This window comes from Mustela lutreola, chromosome 2 (assembly GCF_030435805.1).
Source record: "Mustela lutreola isolate mMusLut2 chromosome 2, mMusLut2.pri, whole genome shotgun sequence".
NCBI lineage: Eukaryota > Metazoa > Chordata > Mammalia > Carnivora > Mustelidae > Mustela > Mustela lutreola.
Genome location: NC_081291.1, coordinates 209,882,351 through 209,891,253, shown reverse-complemented (window position 1 = coordinate 209,891,253; position 8,903 = coordinate 209,882,351). Strand labels below are relative to the sequence as shown.

The window sequence follows — 8,903 nt, the reverse complement described above, 5'->3', positions numbered from 1 at the left end:
AATCAGCCCAGTGGCTCTCTGCTCCTCCTGGTTGGACAGACAGCCGCATCTTCGCATCTTCTGGTGCAGAGTCAGCCTCGACCCCGACCCCTGAGACATGATGGCGAAGGTGCGAGTGAACAGATTTGGGGATTTGGCCATCTTGGGCGCCTGGTCACCAGGACTGCTTTTAACTCTGGCAAAGTGGATATTGTTGCCATCAGTGAGCCCTTCATTGACCTCCACTTCATGGTCTACGTGTTCCAGTATGATTCCACCCACAGCAAATTCTCTGCAATCAAGGATGAGAACGGAAAACTTGTTATCAATGAAAAGCCCATCTCCATCTTCCAGGATTGAGACCCTGCCAACCTCAAATAGGGCGATGCTGGTGCTGTGTATGTTGTAGAGTGCACTGGGGTCTTCACCACCCTGGAGAAGGCTGGGGCTCACTTGGAGGGTGGGGCCAAGAGGGTCATCATCTCTGCTCCTTCTGCTGATGCCTCCATGTTTGTGATGCACATGAACCATGAGAAGAGTGACAACTCCATCAAGATTGTCAGCAATGCCTCCTGTACCACCAAATGCTTGACCCCTCTGGCCAAGGTCATTCCCAACAACTTCAGCATCGTGAAGAGACTCATGACCACAGTCCACACCATCACTGCCACCCAGAAGCTGCCCCTCTGGGAACCTGTGACATGATGGCCAAGGGGCTGTAGGCAAGGTCATCCCTAAGCTGAATGGGAAGATCTCTGGCATGACCTCCCGCGTCCCCAGTCATTGCTCTCAATGATCACTTTGTCAAGCTCATTTCCTGGTATGACAATGAATTTGGCTACAGCAACCACGTGGTGGACCTTATGGTCCACATGGCCTCCAAAGACTAAGAGTTCCCTGGACAACAAGTCCCAGCAAGAGCAAGAGGAAGATGGAAGTCCCCACCTGCTGGGGAGTCCTTGCCTAACTCATCCCCCAACACACTGAGAATCTCCCAACCTCCACAGTTTCCATGCCAGACCCTCTGAAGAAGGGGAAGGGCTTGGGAAGCCCTATCTTGTCCAGTATAATCAGTAAGTATACTGTACCAGAGGGGAAAAAATTGGCACAGTGAAGGAGTCTGTAAAAAATAATGAATGAATGAATTACATGTCACGTTACTACTTTTACAGTTTTTATCATGAATTCAATAATGATGAAAATAAAGGCAAGAAAACAGGTTTGATAATGAGAAACTAGTGTTAGGTCATGCCAACCCTTTCTTCTTTTCTTCTGTCCTGCCCTCTTTCTCTCCTTCCTTCTTTCCTTTCATTTTTTTTCTTTCTTTCACTCTTTGAACCCCTCAGACACACCTTTTATATAAAACCTATGTAAAGACAGAGCCATAAGGTCAAATGCGACTTAGAGACGCATGCTGCTTGTTTCTATACGATGCCTTCATGAGGTTAATATGTCATATATGTTTCAAAGCCCAACTTCACAGACAAGATCAAGACACAGTAAGATCACAAACATTCACCAGCTACAAACTTAATAGAGTGAAGTGCATAACAGTAAGCAGCCTTCAACTTAGGAAGGGGTTATCTTCCCAAAGGCCGCTTATTCACTGGTCATTTAGAATTAAAACTCTTTTTCTCATTTGTTCCAGGGCAAGTTTGCAAAAATATAAATACACATTACACTAATAAACCCATCAAACAATAATATAGCAGTATTTTTATGAGAAAAAAATATAAGGCTCAACTTGGTATCTCAGGAGCCCATCCTCTTTTTCTCCAACAGTATGAGCAGCCTTCCCAGCTTCTGGATTCAGAAATGAAAGGTAATTCTGACACAGCCATAGCAGATAGCCCAGCACCAGGAGCTTGTTAGCTTCTTATGTTGCCAAAAAAAGAAGCTCACTCAATGGGACAATCACACCCAAGATTTCCAAACTAAAGAAGAGAAATGAAGGAAATTCTTTGTCTCTGTGACGTCAGAGAAAGCAGAACCACAAAGGGTAGACTGTCTTGCCTTCTTCAACACACACACACTCACACGTACCCATGCACAAACACCTTTCCTTGTCTTACTAAAATTCATCCATAAATTGGTCAATTGCAGGCTAAGACTGTCTGTAATGATAATAATAACTGGGCTTCAAGAACCTCAAGAAATATAGCATTAGTGTTAAGGAATATATTTCCTATTAGCATTTTTATTATTTGCAGTGTAATTTATTTTAAAACCAATTTAATTCCACTTAACCTATCAAATAAAACTAGCATGGTTAAATTAAACTTTGCAGGATATTAAATAACTTAAGAGAAGGAGATGGAAGAACCCAGAAATTATATTTAGTCCTTACACATAATTCAAAATATAATGAAAATGTAGTGCAAGGCTGCAAACTTACATACTGTTTATCAAATATAGATCACATATCTTAAAATAAGCAAATGCAGGAAAATGCAACAAAGGGGGATAGCGTTTATTCATTGCTGTTTCTTATGCTTATATTTAAATTTCTTAATCAAGAATATTTAGGGATGCCTGGGTGGCTCAGTTGGTTAGGTGGCTGCCTTCGGCTCAGGTCATGATCCTGGAGTCCTGGGATCGAGTCCCACATTGGGCTCCTTGCAGGGAGCCTGCTTCTCCCTCTGCCTCTCCTTGCCACTCGGTCTGCCTGTGCTCGCTCTCTCTGACAAATAAATAAATAAAATCTTTAAAAAAAAAAAAAGAATATTTAGAATGGCCTACATTACATATCTATTTAAGCTTCACTTCACATAAACTCCTGAAAAAAAAAAAATGAACGCATCTATCTTGATCACAGTTATTAGGACAAAAGTGCACATATTTTCACAGCTCTGCTCTCTACTGAGGGCACAGTCTTGAAATTCAGCACTTTGGAGAAATATGGGTGTTATTTAATTGTGGCTTAGAAAAAAAGTGCACAGTGGTTCAGTAGAGAAGTTCTTAACCCACTCAGTTAACTTAGTAGATTTAAACACAACCAGAACTCTGCTCTTGGGCATCGAAGTTTTGTTTTCAGCGTAATCCTTCCAATAGTCCAGGTTTGATAGAAAGAGATCTATTAATCTGTGTCATAGTATGGTGGTTAGGAAAATTAGCTTTGGAATTAAGCCTGGATAAATCCTTCATGCATCTTAGGAGTCGTGTGGCCAAAGACAGGTATCTTAACCCCTTAGTGCTTTGGCTTCCTGCTCTGGAACTTGGAGTTCATGTATTGAATACCTATCATGTGCCAAGCACTGTTTTGAGAGCTGGGAACATAATAATAATGAATATGTAGGATCCAAATGCTGAGGAACATTCAAATGAGCGGAGACAGAGTTTTTAAATCACTCGACAGGAACATTTTCAGGGAGTGTTAGGTTTTCGATGAAAATAAAGCAGATCGATGTGAAAGGGTATCAGGACGTACTCTGGAGAGGGTGATCAAGCTAACCTTCTCTGCAAGGTGAGACTTCATCCGGGACCTCAGTGACCAGGAGCCGTCTGCGCCAAGGTCTAGAAGAACTGTCCGGACAGAAAGAACCTCTGGTGGAAAAGCTCCAAGGAAGGAATGAGCTTGGTGTGTTTTAAGAATAAAAGGAAGCAGAGCGAGTGGGAAAGAAGCAGGATGTGAGATAGAAAGAGGAGGCATCACGCTGAGCCTTAGGGCCCTGTTAGAGGGTCAAGTTTTATTACAAGTGCCCTTGGAAGTCATTAGAGGATTTTCATCGGGGCGGTTATTAAAGATTAAATGAGAAAACCTCCATGAAGGGTTCCACACAGCAAATGCATGGTGCACAGCTCACACTCAACAAGATGTGTTGTCATTGTGGCCACGTGAACAACACGGACATATAATACTGTAAGGCCCAGGATCTTCATTCATGTAAAAGTCGGGGTTGGAGCACCTGGGTGGCTCAGTCAGCTGAGCGTCTGACTCTTTATTTCGGCTGCGGTCCGATTTCAGGGTTATAGGATCGAGCCCCTCATCGGGCTCCGTGCTCAGCACAGTGTCTGCTTCTCCCTGTCCCTTGGCTCCTCCCCTGCTTGCAGGCTCTCTCTCTCTCTCTCAAATAAATAAACAAATAAAGTCTTTTTTTTTTTTAGATTTTTTTTTTATTTATTTATTCGACAGATCACAAGTAGACAGAGAGGCAGGCAGAGAGAGAAGGAAGCAGGCTCCCCACTGAGCAGAGAGCCCGATGTGGGGCTTGATCCCAGGACCCTGAGATCATGACCTGAGCCGAAGGCAGGGGCTTAACCCACTAAGCCACCCAGGCACCCCACAAATAAAGTCTTAAAGCAATAAAATAAAAAGTCAGGGTCAAAGTAATGTAATATTACCTGAGAACAAGGCCTGAATAGAGGATAGGAGTCAGTTATCAAGCACCATAACACCAAATTCTCATCATTGTGGCCCCTCTTTTGCTCTGTGGTCTTTCTCATGATGATTGTCATCAGTTAAACTGAAGTCGAATCTTGGGCCAGCACTGTTCACCAGCCTTGATTTTTGCCCTCTGGAATGAAATAACAATGTGCCTCTGGCAAAATCAATCTGAAGGAGCAAGACTTAAGTCCATGGTCACTATGAAAAGCCTTAAACCTTCCTTAATTTCTCCTGGAGCATTGCCAGGTAAATGGACTTTCTATTTCCCAGGGTTAGTATGAATCTTTCCACCCATTTCCCAGAGCTGGTGGGGAGCAAAAACTTCCTGGGCTGGGAATATGGAGAAGTCCATTTCAAGTTGGAACTCACATGGGTGCGCCAAAGATTCCCACCACCACCCCCCGCCCCGGCCACACTTGACCATCTGTGCCTTCTCTTTCTGTGAGAACACCATATAAAGCCATCCTTACTACGTGGATCATTTCGTTTACTAAATCATGGTTTATTTTTTCCTCAGGATATCACATGCTATTTTGGAGAAGGTTTTCAAAAGGTCTTAAGTGACTTGGCTTGAAACTGGTTTTGTATTAAGGGAAAGAACCGGTGTCCCAGAGTTTCAATCAGCACTTCAATAAACAGGCGACTGACCTCCCGTAGACTTCCCAGAGGTTGCCAACAGTAATAGTTGGCTGTAAGATTTCCAGAGTTCATTTCTTTCTGTTGCTTTTTTACATTTGTCCTACCCTATTTTTAATCAAAACAGGGCTATGACTGAGGATCTTACCGGAAAAGATTGGGAGAGGGCTAGCATACAGTGAGATCTGTTGCCACATCCCATCTAACTCCTGAAATTTCAATGATGTGAACTGCTTGGTTTCTCCATGGAAATAATTGTTTTTAAATATTTTATTTATTTATTTATTTGAGAAAGACAGAGAGAGAGCACAAGTAGAGAGAAGGGAGGAAGATGGAGAAGTAGATTCTGCACTAAGAGGGGAGTCTGGTACAGGGCTCAGTCCCAGGACCCCGAGATCATGACCTAAGCCAAAGGCAGATGCTCCACCAACTGAGCCACCCAGGAGCCCCTCTTTGCATAGAAATAATTGAACTACCCCTCTTGTCTTTCACAGGTGTGGTAAAGAATTAGGGTTCTACATAAAAGCCATCACATATTTTCTTCAAACAACACACTAACTATGTCATTAGCATTTAATACTATTAAACATAGAGACACTTAACTCATGTATCCCCCAGTATTAATTGGGGGAATGAGGTTTCCTCCATAAATGAATTTTCCAGAAAAGTGAAGCTTCCCCCATCAAGGGTCAAAAGATGTTTTTTCATCATTTTTGAGAGAATTTAAATGTATTTAACATCTTCACTCACCACTTAAACAAGATGCAAGTATCATTATTTGTTTTGTCTTTTGTCATCCAAAGATCACCTCAAGAGTAACTCACTGCTGCATACAGTCAGTTCACCAAATAGCCCCACTTTGGCTCCTCTAGTCCTTTACATATCCTTTAAGAATATCAGGCTCTTGGGACGCCTGGGTGGCTCAGTTGGTTAGGCAGCTGCCTTCAGCTCAGGTCATGATCCCAGCGTCCTAGGATCGAGTCCCGCATCGGGTTCCTTGCTGGGCGGGGAGCCTGCTTCTCCCTCTGCCTCTGCCTGCCATTCTGTCTGCCTGTGCTCGCTCGCTCTCCCTCTCTCTCTGATAAGTAAATAAAATCTTAAAAAAAAAAAAAAAAAAAAAAAGAATATCAGGCTCTTGTCTGCCTGGCTATTATCTATCCTTACTACTGTCAGTAGGTCTGATAGTTAGCTTTTGCATTCTCACACCTGTTCTTATTTACCCTGTGTGAGAAACTAGACCACAGTATAAAGCTTATGGGAATGAGTGGTATTTTTTGACAATAATTCTCAGTCCAAAAGGCCCCAGGTAAGAGCCTAAGAGTCATTTTGTACCTCAAATGAGAAGAAAGTGGTGGGCTTGAGGATGCAGTTTCCTTACTAACATGTTTTCCATTTTCTTTTGTAATTTTTTGGCAAAGCTTGAGAGTCATCTTGAGACAACTGACTGTGTAATACTGCATTTTCTGAACATATTCCTTCTCTGTGTCTCTCATTTATGCATAAATTATCTTACTCGTCTCACAAAGTTAATTTCCAAGTGTTGCTAGCCTGTTTGCCTAAGTTGTCCAAAATCCCTGTATGATGTAGCGGGATAAAAAGATCTTCTGGAAGGGGATTTTTGGTAGCCATATCCTTCTTCTTGACCAGGATTCCTGCTGTGACTTAACTTTCACCTCAGTAGTATGATTTGGCACAGTCAGAACAGTGAATATTTGTGAAGGAACAGAAAATAGTTAAATCAAATAGCAATGAGAAAATAATTTTGCTAGCCAACTACTACATAAATAGACACATGGATCTGTTCTTACTTTTATCTCCCTTAGACTGCCCCTAATTAAAATCCTAGTGGAAATCATTGTAATAAAAATAGCCAAAACATTAAGAATAGGACAAGCAAGCATGACGATGGCTGATAAGCATTTGAACCAGCAAGCATCCTTTCTAATCCAACCACAAAAATAAGTACTGGCTCATGCGCTAAGTACCCAAAAGAAATCAGGGACCATCTTATATGAATAAATTAGTGTCTATACCTTAAGGAAAATAATTCTAGAATGATCCTTTAGTTCCCCCTTTTTTTCTCAGAGAGAGAAAAAGAGATTGAGGGAGCACATGACAGCACGGGGGTGGTAGGAGAGCGGCAGAGGAAGAGGCAGAGAGAGAATCCTAAGCAGGATCCACCCCCAGAATGGACCCCGATGCCTGGCTTAGTCTCATGACCTTGAGATCATGACCTGAGCCTAAATCAAGAGTCAGACACTTAACCCTTCCCCTTATTATTTCTAATAGAATCTACATTTAGTAATGTAAGTTCTTAAGTTTGTTTTAAACTTTGGTATTGTTGTACTCATAGTTGGTTGTGTTTCTAGCAAAAACTACAAATTCCTCTCCCTAAATTAGTAAAAAAAAAAAAAAAAAAATTATTCTGAAGTGAAGTTTCTAAACCCTTGAATCATCCTCAAACCATCTGTAAGTCCATAAACTTATACTTTAAATACATATGTTTTATCCTATCACATTTCATAAAGGATTTGATATGGCTTATTAAAAAAAAAACAAATAAAGTCAATAAAGATTTCTTTTAAGCTGAGATGGTCTGAGCAAAAAAAAAAAAAAAAAAAAAGAAAGAAAGAAAGAACAAGCAAGAAAATAACAAATCCAAGTAGTAAGAGTAGTATACAGAAATGGTGCGCCGTTGGCATCTATGGTTGACAGAGCTGCACTATACATTTGGCTCAAAAATTCCAGCCGTTTAAGAAAGAAACACAAAAGGTGTAAGATTCATAGAGGCCATAAAATAAAAACAATGGTGGAATAATGAGATAAGTTTTCCCGACAGGTCACATAAAAAGGAAAAGTAATGAAATGTTTGACATCTACGAAAACAGGCCTAGAGTAGAGACTATATACAGTCCATTACATTTGGCTGTGCCTTTTACTATTCCTTATTATAAGACAATGGCATGATACCAAAATGCAATGTCAAACTCAATTCTCCACATAACTAGAATTTTGGTGGTCTGGCTTGATCCAACAACAAATTTGTTATCTAAAGGGGAATGAACTGTATGGCACTTGGGGGTTTCTCACAAACATAAATTTTTGCAATTAGGCTCTAATAGGGATAAGGGATGATTAAAAGTTATATTCTCAAACTAGAATTCTAGGGTACAGATATTCTGTGCAGCAAAATAAGCAGGGAAACCTGAAGAACTAACCGAGGTAAACACCCAAGTACCTTTAGAATGGATGGACAGCATGCCCTGCAAAAATTTCTGAATTCACTTAGAAATATAAATAAATGGAAAGGCTACCAAAACTCGACAAAGAATAGCCACACTAATTTTTTTGCTTGCATCTTTTTTGTACAGATATTACCAGCTATTCACTGTGGCTCAAGAAAAATAAAAAGAAAAAACCTCAGTAAAAACACTGGAGGAAATCTTAATTCAAGTAATACTGCTTTCTAGTGAGCCTTACAAAAGACACATTCATCCTGATATTTTCCCAAGATAACCCGCTGAGTGGAATTGTTAAAAAAAAGCCAGCGAATGTTAGAAAACTCTGACCAGAAAGGGTGATTGAAGTTTGAGTGACTGTGGTAGACTGATTGTACTGGGGTCCTCAATTGTCAAACATCCTTGCATCTATGCTCTCTGATACTGCCCACTCACACTGATTTTGGCCTGGGCCATGTGTCCTACTTCAGCCAGTGGGGTAGTAGCAAATTTGAAAAAGGGCTTCTTCATTTTGTCTTGCTCTCTTGGAACTCTCCATTTCAGTGAGCACCAGAACAGGTAGCCTGCTGGAGGATGAAGCCATGTGAGACACAGCTAAATTGTTCCATTTGAGGCCTCCTAACCTGCTAATTCCCAGCCTGCCCACCAGCTGACTGTCCTTGCCC

The 8,903-nt window shown here is 41.3% G+C and overlaps 1 pseudogene; it reads left to right on the top strand.

The window, feature by feature from the left end:
- The first annotated feature begins 213 nt into the window (after nucleotides 1-213).
- LOC131825979 (glyceraldehyde-3-phosphate dehydrogenase-like) lies at nucleotides 214-869 on the top strand (annotated as a pseudogene).
- The last annotated feature ends 8,034 nt before the right edge of the window (nucleotides 870-8,903 follow it).